Source organism: Mobula birostris, chromosome 1, assembly GCF_030028105.1.
Source record: "Mobula birostris isolate sMobBir1 chromosome 1, sMobBir1.hap1, whole genome shotgun sequence".
In the NCBI taxonomy this organism is placed as follows: domain Eukaryota; kingdom Metazoa; phylum Chordata; class Chondrichthyes; order Myliobatiformes; family Myliobatidae; genus Mobula; species Mobula birostris.
Window position 1 is genome coordinate 49901930 of NC_092370.1, and position 13902 is coordinate 49915831.

General features: G+C 40.5%; 1 protein-coding gene across 1 annotated transcript in view; it reads left to right on the top strand.

Annotated features, from left to right (window-relative positions):
• The first annotated feature begins 379 nt into the window (after positions 1–379).
• Positions 380–13902, top strand: part of pcmtd1 (protein-L-isoaspartate (D-aspartate) O-methyltransferase domain containing 1) — a 99927-nt gene continuing 86404 nt past the window's right edge. Inside the window, exon 1 of the mRNA XM_072254960.1 lies at positions 380–468. The gene's annotated coding sequence lies outside the window, so the exon portion shown is untranslated. The remainder of the gene's footprint in view (positions 469–13902) is intronic.

Consider the following 13902-nt stretch of genomic DNA (forward strand, 5'->3'; position numbering starts at 1 on the left):
TGGGAAAAGACTGGATCATATCTAATGCAATACACGTGCTGTGTCGGGAGGAGGGAGGGTGTGCATGAAGGCCTGTGCCAGGTAAATCATAGAACATATTTCAGCTAGTCCAAAGTTCCAAAAGGCACAGCCAAATCATGCAGTACTCAGTAAAGGGGCAGATCTTTAACCTGTAATTCTCCGGCCTTGAGAATTAGTGCTGGTCCAAGCAGCAGGTAAAGAGGTGCAATTTATTCCTGTAGTGCCACTGGTGTGAAAAGCCGTCGTAACCCCGACCATCCGGTACAAGTGAAGAGGTGCAGGGGGACGCAGCGGCAGCCGGGTAGAGGGGGCGGAGCTTGAGCGTGCTGTGCCCGTGCCGTGCGGGACAGAGCGACCCGTACAGCGCAGGGTAAAGGGGCGGAGCTCCGGTGGCCGTCATGTGACGCAGTGTTTACATCCTCAGCTGTTCAAGAGCGGCCTGGTTCGGTAAGAGCGACCAAGCGAGCGGTTAGTGGGTTGAGCGAGGATGGCGGGCGGATTGAGTGGGGGGTGGACGAAAGACAGTGGGAAAGAAGGAAAGGCAGGCTGCGTCAGTGAGCTACGCCGTGTTTGCTCTCCTGGGCAGCTCTGGTCATCCGCCCTGCTTTCACTGCGTTGGCGACGCCGATCCCCGGTTCGACTACAACCCCCCCATCTCTTTCTGCGCTCTCTCCCCCCACCCCCGTCCCTTCACTTCCAATAAGGGGATGGTATCGTTGGTTCCCACCGTGGACGGCAGCTGGTGGCCTAGTACCGGAAAGGTCCGCCGCTGGCAGCCCCCCCCCCCCCATACGCACATACACTCTCGGTAGTAAGGAGCACCGAAGTGGCGGCCGGACTTGTCGTTACCGCCTACCGCAGCTAAGCCGGCTTCTTTTGTCTTGAGTCGCGGCAGGATGTCTGAGAGGCAGTGAGCTCTGCACACAGCGCTTCCTCTTTTGTGTTGCCATTCCGTGACCAGCTGTTTTTTTTTGTTGTGTTTGATCTTGTCTGGCTGCGGTGTTAAGATTTGGCACTTTGCTCGAGGTGTACAGGCTAAAACATTCTTGCTACTGTTGTGGTCGATACTTTTTGTAACGTTTTAGTCTCGACCTTCCTTAAAACGATTAGTTGAATCGAAGTAGCAGGGATCGCAAAAGTGGCTGGCGCCCTTTAAACTTTAAAGGGACTTGTGTGCATTCGATGAAAAGTTTTGACGACTGCGTTCTGTTTATTTTGTTATTACAGCAAGAACGTGTAGAATTTTCTTGTCACTGTGTTGTTGGCCAACGTCGGAGTAGGACTTACGATAGGGATATTTCTTTTTTCCTTCCCCAAGTATTATTTTCATTTAGGTCCCTAATTCTTCTACGTACTGAAGACGATAATGTTATTGTTAATCGCAAATCTTAAGAGTTTTGCGTTCTTTATTCCTCAAGTTAAAACACATGATACTTTTTTAAAAACCCAAGCGTGTGGAAGATATGTTTACATGTTGTTGAAAATATGTGACATGGCAGTCCAGCCCGAATGCTGACGTAATTTTTAAAAGCTGTTTTATAATCAGCAGGGCACCAAAAATGCCGTTGACTTGGGTAAACATCATCTAGTGTGAAATACTTAATTTAGTTCATTTCATCGTGCGAGCTCTGAAGTGCCAGTGAAGATTTTTTTTTAAATTTAGAATTCAGTTGTTATTCAGTGACCTGCTGGTAATTGTGCATTGTATTTATTTGCAAAGTGGCACCTTCAGTCGAACAGTTTGCCAATAAATCACTGTCCACATTTCCAAGAAGAATGACTGCGCATAGTAATAGAAAATGAGCCAAGTCCTGAGTTCTGCCCATCCAGTGACAAGAAAAATAAATATCAAATATCTTTTTATGTGAGTTTCCATCATGAAGTTTTCCTGCATGGCATGCATATTGGAGAATTCCTACTGTTCGGTACTACAGAAGGTAAACAGTGTACTGATTACTCTAGGGGGAAAAACAAGCCCTTTATCCGAGATGCCTCTATATTTAGAACACTGGCCCATAATTGTATACTAGAGGAATTTTTCCAGTATGTAGCAGTTATTTATTTTGCACCTTTATTTGGAGTAAGTTGCTTGTGTGCATCAGTATTTTTTATATAGGTAGAATGAAAGAAGGAGGAAACAAAAGTAGTTAATATGTTTGCATCTGATGCCTTGAAAAATGAGGATTTGTTCTTTTAAAGAAAACTACTTTTTTTTTCCCCCAGGAGGGGAGTATTGCACCTATTTACATGATCATGTTTTCAGTGTGTTCTGAAGAACTCATGATTTGACGAGGTTGTAATATACAAAATGCTGGAGGAACTAAGCAGGTAAGGCGGCATCTATGAAGAGGGATAAAGAGTCAATGTTTTGCACTGAAACCCTTCATCAGGAAACATTGACACTTTTTCTTCATTGATGCTGCCTGACCTGACGAGTTCTTCCAGCACTTGTGTTTATTAAACTGTTGTTTTTTCCTTTAAATGGAGTGACTGAAGAAAGTACGTGGGAATGACTCTACAGAAAGGATATTGATATTGGGGTTGGAAAATTACATTCATTCATAAATTTTTTGGACATCTTTAGATGAACTCTGCAGTACACTTCTGTTTATTATGTTTTTTTTTCATAATTTTACATCTTTGAAGAGTTCTAATTACAAATAGCCTCTTGGTAGACAAATTGAAAGGGCAAGTATTTTGATCTTGCACACCACTGTCAACTGTTTAGTGAACATTGTATAACTACACTTCTAAATGTTTTACTTTAACTTTTCCTCTAACACCTCAAGGAGTTTTGAAGTGTTGTTTATATGGTATTTGATAACTGGAGCCCAAATTTATAGCTTAATTCATGTCTTTATTTGCAAAAAATCTGGACAGAATGTAACAGAAATGGACAAAATTCTGTTTCCTACAAAGGCCGATAACCTAAACATTCTACATAGAAATGTTTAAGTTGAGCTTCAGCAGGAGTTGGTTCTAGCCATGACCAGTCTCTCAAAACACCTTATCACAGTACATGTGAGTGCCACTGGGTGATATGCCGGTCTTTTTGGGCACTGGTATGATAGTTGTCCTTTTGAAGCAGGTGGGAACCTACGATTACAGCATTGAGACATTTAAGATGTCCTTGAACACTCCCATCAGTCGGTTGACACGAGTTTTCAGATTCCTACCAGGTACACCATCAAGGCCTGATGCCTTGTGAGGGTTTACACTCTTGAGAGATGGTCTGATGTTGCCTTCTGAGACAGACATCCCAGCATCATGAGATGCTGCAAGGATTCACACAGGTGTAGTTTTACTCTCGCTTTCAAAGCATGCATAAAAGGCATTGAGCTCATCTGGGAGTGAAGCATCACAGCCATTCATGATCACACAAAATGCTGGAGGAACTCGGCAGGCTAGGCAGTATCTGATGAAAAGTGTAAACAGTCAAGGTTCCGGTCTGAGACCCTTCATCAGGACTGAAATAAAAGTTGAGAAATCAGAGCAAGAAGGGGGAAGTGACGAAGAAGTACAAGGTAGTAGATGATGGGTGAAACCAGGAGAGGGGGAGGGGTGAAATAAAGAGTTGGGATGTTGATTGATGAAAGAGATAAAGGGCTGGAGAAGGGGGAAATCTGCTAGAAGGTAGAAGACCATGGAAGAAAGGGAAGTGGGAGGAACACCCAAGGGGGATGATGGGTAGGTAAGGAGGTGAGATAAGAGATGGAAACAGGAATGGGTGAATGGTGAAAGAAGGACACCAGCATCTACAGATTTTCTCATGTTTGTACATCCATCCATGATAGGTTTTGGTTTGTTGGAAGTAATAGCTTGCAAACCCTGTCAATGCTGACTTGCATCCAATTGTGCTTCTAACCTCAATCAGAATTTTTTTTTGTAAACTTGAAAATAGCCTTCCGTAGTCATACCTAGTTGCCTTTTATAGTTCTGGATCACTCGTTCTTATAATATTTTGTAATAACTTCAAAAAAAAATCTATTGATTTCAGTCTGGAATATTTGCATTGGCACAGTTTGCACAACTTCCTGTATAATGTGCTGTTTTGCAATACCATCTTAAAATCCTACCTGGTTCTACATGTATGCTGAGGCTGCTCATTCCTATTTCACGAACAGTTCTTGATTACTTTGTAGCCTTTAACTTGTTATTACTTTTTAGTAGGTTTTTGAAATTCATTAACCAAAGAAATAAAGCCATTATGTTTGTTATTTTTGATCCATTGTTTGTATTCTACCTGAACTTTCCCTAACTATCATCTGAAATAGTATTTGTATCCCATTTTGTTTATCCATTTCAGTCTACTGTCCAAGATTAACCTGGTGATACATTGGTTTTAAATATTCCATGCTTATTTTCAAATACCCTCAGAGCTTTCACTTTCTACCTTCTTTGCATTGCCTAATTCTGTCTTCCTGAATGTTAATTCTTGAAAATTCGTAACTATATACTTGAATATCTACTGAGCTTTATTTTAGATTGTCTCCTAAACTCCTTGGGATCCTTCTCTTTAAAAGTACAGAAACCTTATGTGCATTTTCTTTTATTTTGACCATGCAGTTTTCACCACTTCATGCTTCTCATTACATGAAATAGTGTCAAATTTTGTTTAAGCATTATTGGAATGCTTTCAGACTATTGTTATTTTAAAGGTGATGTATAATTGTAGATCATTACTTAATAGAGCCATTTTTAACATGTATTCTATTGATTTTCTATGTACTTCTATTCCTTGATACAGATAAAAGTACTTTCCAATTTTACTTCTAAATAGATAGACTTTAAGATTGTTCTCTTGTTTTCATTCATCTACTATACAGTATAGTTTTTCAGTGACTACTATATCTTACGTATTTGGGCCCTTAGCTCTGAACTGGAGCATAGGCCATCAATGACCTCTTGTCTCCATTGACCTCTAAAGTTAATGATATGATTGGATTTTGTCAACACTTCTCCAATCCATTGCATCCACTGTACAGGGGATTGGCCTATTCAGCTTCACCAGAGCTCCATTAGCCGGCCTCACTCGTTTCCACCTTTCACAATGGGGATGTAGCATTGACTTTGAGAGGCATCTACTATATTCAGATCTTCAACTTTTTTGAAAAGTAAGTCAACATTCTAAATGAATAGAAATGAAGTTACATGTGAACAGGTGAATCATTGTCAGGAGTAGGCTACTCAGCCCCTCGAACCTGACATTGAAGCAGAATTAGGCCATTTGGCCCATCGAGTCTGCTCTGCCATTCTATCATGACTGATAATCTCGCTCAGCGGTATTTTCCTACATTCTCCCTATCTCTATCAATCTCAGCTTTAAATGTACCCAATGACTTGGACTCCACAGCCGTCTGTGGCAATGAATTCCACAGATTCATCACAATCTGGCTAAGGAAGTTCCTCCTCATTTATTATTTAGTAAAATCATTGCTAATTTGATTGAAACCTCAGTTTTGCACTCCAATCTATTTCAAATGTATAAACTTTTTTTCAGAAAAAATAAATACGAAAGAAGAAAGCCCTGCAAGAAGCTTTTCCATTCATGACAGTTACATTCAGTAGAGTAAACATTTTTTTAAAAATCCAATAATAATGCCAGTTATGTAGCCCTCAGGAGGGATGCTCCCTTTTCATTGTTCAAGGAGGGATTGTTGTTGAGGCAACCCAAACTCTGTTCCTCTGTGTTTGGTAGTGGAAGGAGCCTAGATTGTGGTGCTTCCCTTTAGAGACTTGGCATTGGCTATGCTGAGTTTCAGTTCATCGCTCAGTATGTACTCCTGCAACCTGGAATGTGCCAGTCTGCTGTAATCTCACTGTGCTAGTAGAATCTATGGCATCTTTTGCTGAATTAATCACTTGCTAGTAACACTTGTTATGTATCCCCAAGAAGAGCCTGTAGATCAGAGTCCTGTTACACAGGGGATGGGGATGGAAGCTGCTGGGGGACCAGGACATGGCCCATTCATCCATCTTCACCCATCATTACAAGTCCACTGTCTGCAAAGAGGTGGGTGGCTATATCATCCCCATAGCAGTCGTTGTGAAGACTGCCTGAATTGGGAAAGATATGTCATCTATACAGGAAGAATCTGACTCTGATGGTCCTTTTCAGCACCGGCTAAGTGATGCTTGTTGATTAGATCTGGCAATAAGGCATTCTGCCGGATGTTTTGAAGAGTCCTACAATATCTGTAGGGCATTCTGCGCTGACCTTTGCCTGACATATGTGTTTAAAAGTGTTTCTTTGCAAGTATGCTTTCACAAAGAACAGGTAGTGCAGCAGTGTCTATCCTACTGGGCTGTTGTACAGTAATAGTGACCTGCCTCAATAACTATTGCCCAGTAGCACTTACATCCACACTGAATTGTTTTGAGATGAAACGTAACAACTCCTGCCTGAGAAGTGACTTAGATCTGCTTCAGTTTGTCTATTGGAGATGCCATTTCATTGGCTCTTCACTCAAGGCTGATTTATACTTCTGTGTCAACTCGACGCCGTAACCTACGCAAGTGACCTACGTGCGTTTTGAGCATTTATACTTGTGCATTGGTGTGTCTGTGTCGCTCTGCAATTCGCGCACGTTGCGCATGCGCACATACCTGCCCGCGCAAGGCTTCATGGTCATGGTAGTCTTTATCAGGGTAAACAAGTTTAAAGCGAGCGTCTTTTTTCATAAAAACGAAATGTGTCCTCCATAATTTCAGAGGTCCGTAAAGCTTTATAGAAAGCATTGCAGCCAGAGTTCCTTCCCTGCCCTTCAATCGCCCAATGGGAAGCTATTGCAGCGTAGGAGGAAATGCGATGCTACCAAGCAGAACAATCACAGTTTGTTGTGGTCTGCATTGCTGCGACGCGCAGTTACATTTTGGGAGAGGTGCACGTCAGGCTACGGCGTAGGCTCCTGCGTAGGCTCTGCGTAGGGTTCGCGGCGATGCTGTACCTACAGCGTCGAGTTGACGCACAAGTATAAATCAGCCTTCACCCTGGAACATTTGGATGGGAAAGATGCATGCATCAGGAAGTTCTTTATCGATTACAGCTCAGCATTCAATACCATCATTCCCTCAAAACTAATCAATAAGCTTCAAGACCTTAGCCTCAATATCCCCTTGTGTATTTGGATCCTCAATTTCTTCACTTGCAGACCCAGTCAGTCTGGATTGGCAACAACATCTCAATGGTCTCCATCAGAGTAGGTACACCACAAGGCTATGTGTTTAGCCCCTGTTCTACTCAATTTACACTTATGCCTGTGTGGTTGAGCAAAGCTCCAATGCCTTATTCAAGTTTGCTGACATCACCACTGTCAGGCTGTATCAAAGGTGGTGATAAATCAGCATATTGGACTGAGTTTGAAAATCTGGCTGAAGAGTGTCATAACAATGACCTAAGGAACTGATTATTGACTTCAGGAGGAGGAAACCAGAGGTCTATGAGCCAGTCCTCAAAGGTAGAGAGTGTCAGCAACTTTAATTTCTTTGGTGTTATTATTTTGGAGGACCCGTCTTGGGCCCAACATGTGCAATATGAAGAAAGCTTGGCAGCACCAGTACTTCCTTCGGAGTCTGTGTAGATTCAGCATGACATTTAAAACTTTGACAAACTACTATAGATGTGTAGTGGAGAGTATATTGACTGGCTGCATCACAGTCTGGTATGGGATCACCAATGCCCACAAGAAAATGATTTTGATTCTGGAAGATGTCCCAGGTGATTACTGAGGCAGAGGAGTGGGAAACAAGACATGCCACCAACCCCGAGAGTATATCGTACCTAATAACCAAGTTCTTCCCAATTTCAACATGCCCAATTTTTGTTTTTATCTTTGTAACCTAATCCAAGCATTTCTCAGTGCTTGCTTCAGCCCCTCCAAACCAGATCCCTAGCATTTTCAGTTAGTCAGACTTGACATTGAAGTGGACGTTTATTTGATTGGTTTTGGCCAGTTAATGAAGAGCATGGCCTCGCTCATCCTGTGATTGATCCTGGCCATGGATCCTAACTCAAACTGGTTGCAGATACTGAAGAATCTGTGATCATGGATCTGAGCAGAAGACGACATTTGTGCATCATTGATGACATCAAGGGTGGTTTTGACTTTCGTTCCACCACTGTCTACCAGTGTCGCCCTTTATGCTCTTGTCCTTTCTGCTGGATTTGGCAAAGGGTTCGGTGCAGTATAAAAACAAGATGAGGGAATGGACAGCCTGCCTAACTTCAGTATTGATGGGATACTGTCTGTCTCCCAGCCATTAATTTGGGCTGCACATTACATACAGTACATCTGTGTAGAGTACCTGGATGTATTGTCTTACTCCGTTTTTTTTTTAAAAAAGACATTTTAGACAGCCCATCCATTATGTAGGTGGGTCATGTCCTGTCAAACCCTCTTGGTCCAAGCCCTGAGGAGCTTAAAACTGTCAGAGATTTTGCTGCCTGGTACAGCACAAGTTTGGTCTGGGTGGGTCACCTGACCCAGAGCAGAGTTGATCCAGTGGGCAATGGCATTGGACAAAATCTTATAGTCCACGTTCAGCAGTGAAATGGGTCTCTAGTTCCTGATGTCCGCTGTATTTACTTTCTGCTTATTGTTGAGAGTAATGATGTGCTATCTCATGGAGCCTGACATGCTGTTGCCAGAAGCGTAGCTTTATACACTTCCTTTAGATCCAGTTGGAGCCGAATACAACTCTGCTGGTAAGCTTCCATTGACCTGCAGTAATCTTTCACCAGGTTGTTTATTAAGTATCCATCCACCTTTGTTTTTAATATATGCGGAGATCCTATTTGCATTAGAAAGAAGGTAACAAAGACCTGTCAGTTTCCTACCTTTGTTAGAGAAAACTGTCTCAGGTGAGTACCCCTTGTTTTTAAACATCAGCCCTGAATTCTGGATTACACTAGAAAAGGAATCCACTCTTCCATCTCCTTGGATAGAAGACTCCTCAGGATCTTGCCTATTTAAATCAAGTTGCCATTTGTTCTTCTAAACAATAGTTACAAGCTTTGCCTTTTCAACTTTTCTTCATAAGGCAACCTACCTATTCCAGGTAATTGTCTAAATATGCAACATTTGCTCAGAATTTAATGCTTCAAACATATTTTTCCTAAAACTTAGTATTCAATTTTGGGTTCGGACAAAGCTATACAAATGAAGTATATGAAATACATTCAGTGCCCACTTTATTAGGTACCTACTTTATCTAATAATGTGGTCACTGATTGTATGTTCATGGTCTTCTGAAGCTGTAGGCCATTCACTTCAAAGTTTGCATGTGCATTCAGAGATCTTCTGCACACTATTGTTGTAACATGTGGCTATTTGAGTTACTGTCGCTTTCCTGCCAGCTTGAACCAGTCTTGACTATTCTGCTGTGACCTCTCAAGGTGTTTTTGCCCCATTCTGTGTAATTCTAGACACTTGTGTGTGAAAATCCAAGGAGATCAGCAGTTTCTGAGATATACAAATCTGGCACCAATAACACTGAACGACAAGTATTTTGCTTCCTGAATACTTTTGGTGTATCTTGTGGATTTAGGGCCGCTGATCATGAAAATCACCATAAAATTTCCCTCTCACACACCATTTTTTAAAAATCACCTATATTTGTTATTTCAATTCATAATTCAAGTCAATTAAAATCCCCACAATGTAAGCTGAAAAGTTTTCTATCTTGTCCAGGCATGCCTAGGCAGGACAGATGGTGCATGGCAGGACAGGTGAAGGAGTTTGATATTTGGGACATGTTTCCCAGAATAACTGGTGCCAAGATTAAGGAAGGCATTTTTGCTGATTCACAAATCAAACAGGTTATCGATGACAGGCAATTTGAAGAACTTATATTGGGACTGGAGAAAATCCCATGGAAGGTTCAAGGATTTTGTTGAAAATTTTCTTGGCAATTAACAGAACGCCAAACTACTTGCAGTTGGTTGACAACGTGCTTCAAGCATACTGTGCAATATATCACAAAAGATTAATTTTCGGCATTCCCATTTAGTCTTTTTCCCTGCAAATTTTGAGCGTGATGAAAGGTTTTGTAAGGACGTTACAGTCACGGAGAGACGGTATCAGGGCTGCACCATTACTGGCTGATTATTGTTAGACACTAAGCGAGAAGCCTCCGACACTGAGTACAAATGAAAATCATCAACAAAACGTTTTTAGCTTAGGTTAACCATTGCAAAGGGTCAGCACAGTTATGCAATTAAACATATTATATTCACTATACAAGGAGTCTGCAATTATATTTGTGTTCAGCTTCAAGCAGTCTATCATAAACAGAAAAAGATTCTGAGAAAGCAACACTTGGGGAAAAAAATTGTAGTCCAATTACTTCTCAATTCTGTTGTTCAGTCTGAACAGCAGCTGAACCTTTTGACCATGTCTGCATGCTTTTATGCATTGAGTTGCTGCCACATGATTGGCTGATTAGATATTTGCATGAACAAGTACATGTACTGAATAAAATTGTCACAGAGTGTACATTCCAGTTGCCAATTTAATTATGTTTTGTAATTATGTGCAGAGCTGCTAATGAGCACTCTGTAATGTCTTGAGAGCAAAGAATGTTATTACATATAGAAATACGAGGATATTGGAAGTGATAATAATAGACAATTCCACCTCTGACTCCCACCCTACAAATACAGTTCAATCTGCAGAATTCCACCAGCAAATTGCTTGTTGCTCCAGACTCCAGTATCTGCAGTTGAAGAGAAAAGACAGTTTCTTTGTCTTCACTAATGGACCTGCTGCCGTGCAGCTTCAGCAACCCTGGACTCAATGCTGACCTCGAGTTGTGTGCTGTCTGCATCTTTGCATGGGTTTTCCCTGGTAGCTCCAATTTCCTCCTATATCCTGAAGGTGTGTGGATTTATTTGTGAATTGCCTACTGTTAAAGAACGTCCCATTGTACTGTGGCTTATACAATCGATGGGAATGTGTCAAGTTTGACTCTAAGGCAATTAGTTGGAAAATAGTATTGTTCTGTTAGCCACTGTAGTCTCTGTGGCCAGAATGATCTCTTCCTGTGTTGCAAAGAAATATGGAAATTGTGGAATTAGTAAACCTCCAAGGAGGATATGAAGATTTCAATCAGATCTGGACTGATGATTTAGATCTGGGCTGACAAATGGCAGTATCATTTGATAGGAGGAAGAACATTTAATTTCATTGCCATATCAGAATATCTCACAGTACAGTAAAAGATGGATTTGAGTAGGTGTAAATGCAGAAATTTTTTAGGGCAATAGAATGTTTTCAAAAATACATGGAATCCATCTCTTTATTGTGATAAATCTTTATAAAATGGTGACTAGGCCTCAGTTTGAGTAGAAATCAAAAGGTTTCAGCAGATGCAGTAAAGACTTGACGGATCACACACAAAATGCTGGAGGAACTCAGCAGGCCAGGCAGCATCTATGGAGAAGAGTGAGCTGCTGAAGTTTCGGGCCAAGACCCTTCATCAGGACATAAGGCTGATGGTTGCTCTTAAAGCAGAGTACTGAAGATTTGAAAGTAGTGTTAAAATCTGAATTTAGATGTTTCTTTACTCTTCCAGTGACAGAACTGTCAATATCCAGTGGATGTAGCTTAAAGGTTATTGACATTAAGAATCAGGGACAGCATGAGGAAACCTTTTTGAAGCGCAGCTGTTAGTTGCTGTCTAAGATACTAATAGGAATCATCTGATAGGAAGATGGAAGCCACGTAGTAGCTTTTAAAAAGGAATTTGAATACATTGTTGACAATGTATGTTGTTTTCAGTAAAGAGTAATGTGCAAGAGTATCCAGATAACTCTACCAAAGGATTGACATGGGCATGATGCACCAAATGGCTTTTCTTTTTGGGGTTGTACTATTCAGTGATTCTGTGCAATCAATTTTAATAATTTGTGTTTATTGTCATTTAATTGTTTCTATTCTCCTTCAGTTATTTTAATTTGTTGTTCTGAGGTCTAGAGATGAGGAATTAATAACTCACTATGGAAAATCATGTGTAGACCTTATGCTCATTGTGGAAAGGAGCATTAAGTGTTCACTCAGCAAGTCTGTTACACTTTTTTTAAGATCTATTATGTTCTGTTTCAACTATTCAGTATGTTATCCACATTATTACTTAATCTGTCTCAATGTATTTCTTGAAACCTTTGGTATTAAGTTAAATTCTTGAAATTATTTCTATCATTGTTGTACAGATTATTTTTGGTATAATTCTTTGTTACCTTTCAACCTTTCTGATATTTCATTTACTCTGCATTTGTGTGTACCTTTTCTCTTGGCTTCATAATTGGAAAGGAGACTCGATGGACTGAATAGTCTAATTGTGCTCTTGTGTTTCATGCTCTGTATCTCATTTGACAACCATGGTTATTTAATTGTACAGTAGAACTTTTGCCCTTTAACGGTATGTGTCCTGATTTTTTTTTAATGTGGTATTGAGGCTGATCATTTAAGATAGGATTGGGACAAATGTAGAAGTATCAAATAAAAACTTTACTTACACTTTTTAAATCACATTTTTCTCTGAGTTCAGCCCTTCTCTCTTCTGGTTCTTCATCTGATTTAATTTAATACTGAATTCAGCAATTTAAAGTACACTTCATTCAGTCTGTGAGTTGTTTATTCCTTCAGTTTAACTGGAATAGGTACAGGTAGTTCATGTAATCTCACTAGTCTGTTCAGCCAGTCAATGAGATTAAAGCTAGTTGTGTGATGAAATCTGCCTGGTCCCATGCTCCAATACTGACTGTTAATAAAAGTTTCTCAATCTTAAACTTAAAATTAATATGTGACCTGGAATCATTTGCATCTGCAAAATAAAAGTTCTAAACCTGCAGTTGTCTGCCTTCAATTCATAAAAACATGTTAGGATAAATATAAAAAATTCTACCTTTGGAAATCGTCACTGCACAAAATAATGTCCCTGATTCACAAAAATAATGGGAATGCCTGGATACTTGGGGTGATGGAGAAGGTGTAATTGGGGGGCAATGAGAAATGAGGATGAGGGGGCAACTGTATGTAAGGGGGATGTTGGACACAGATTGTGCTGAGGGGAAGGAATTGGTTGAGGGGTTAAATCTAACCTTTTTTTTCACCCCTTCCCCTATCTATCACCTGTTTGTTTTCTATCTCAAAAGCAAAGTTACGTTCTTTAAAGTTTCTCAGAACCATTATTATTCTGTCCTGATGAAGGGTCTTGGCCCGAAACATTGACTGTTTTCTCTTTTCCATAGATGCTGCTTGGCCTGCTGAATTCAGGTATTTTTTTTTGTGTTGCTTGGATTTCTGGCAGCTGCTCCTTCTTCAAGAATTCTGTGTTCTCCCTGGTTCCACAATTTTTAGTACACTTCTAAGTCAGTACAGTCGACCTTCACTAATCTAACTACCTGTAATCCGGTTCCTTCGATAATCCGGCACTGATTATGCTTAAAGTGATCCTTCTGTAATTCGGCATTTTCACTAATCCAGCACTCCTCAGGTCCCATTGGTGCCGGATTAGTGAAGGTCGTCCTGTATATAAGGCTGTTCCTCGAATTTCAGCAGTCATTTCACTTCTTTAAGGAAGCTTTGAGAACTTCCTTGAATCTTTTTCTTTTTTCATTGAATAATCTCTTTTCATAACTGAAGTTGGAACATATTATTTGCTTCAGGGATCTGCTGTCAGATATTGGGCATTTGAGTGGTGTCTTACCCAGCATAGTCAACCAATAATAAATAGTGGGGATATTTACTTGGGAAAGGATTTGTGAATTTGGAGGAGTTTGTATAGGTGTGGAGTGGCTGAAGATGAAATTTACCTGGATGTTGATGGTGATGACTAGTTGCATTAAACTAGGAAGTGGATCTCACTAAGAAGCCAGTTTTG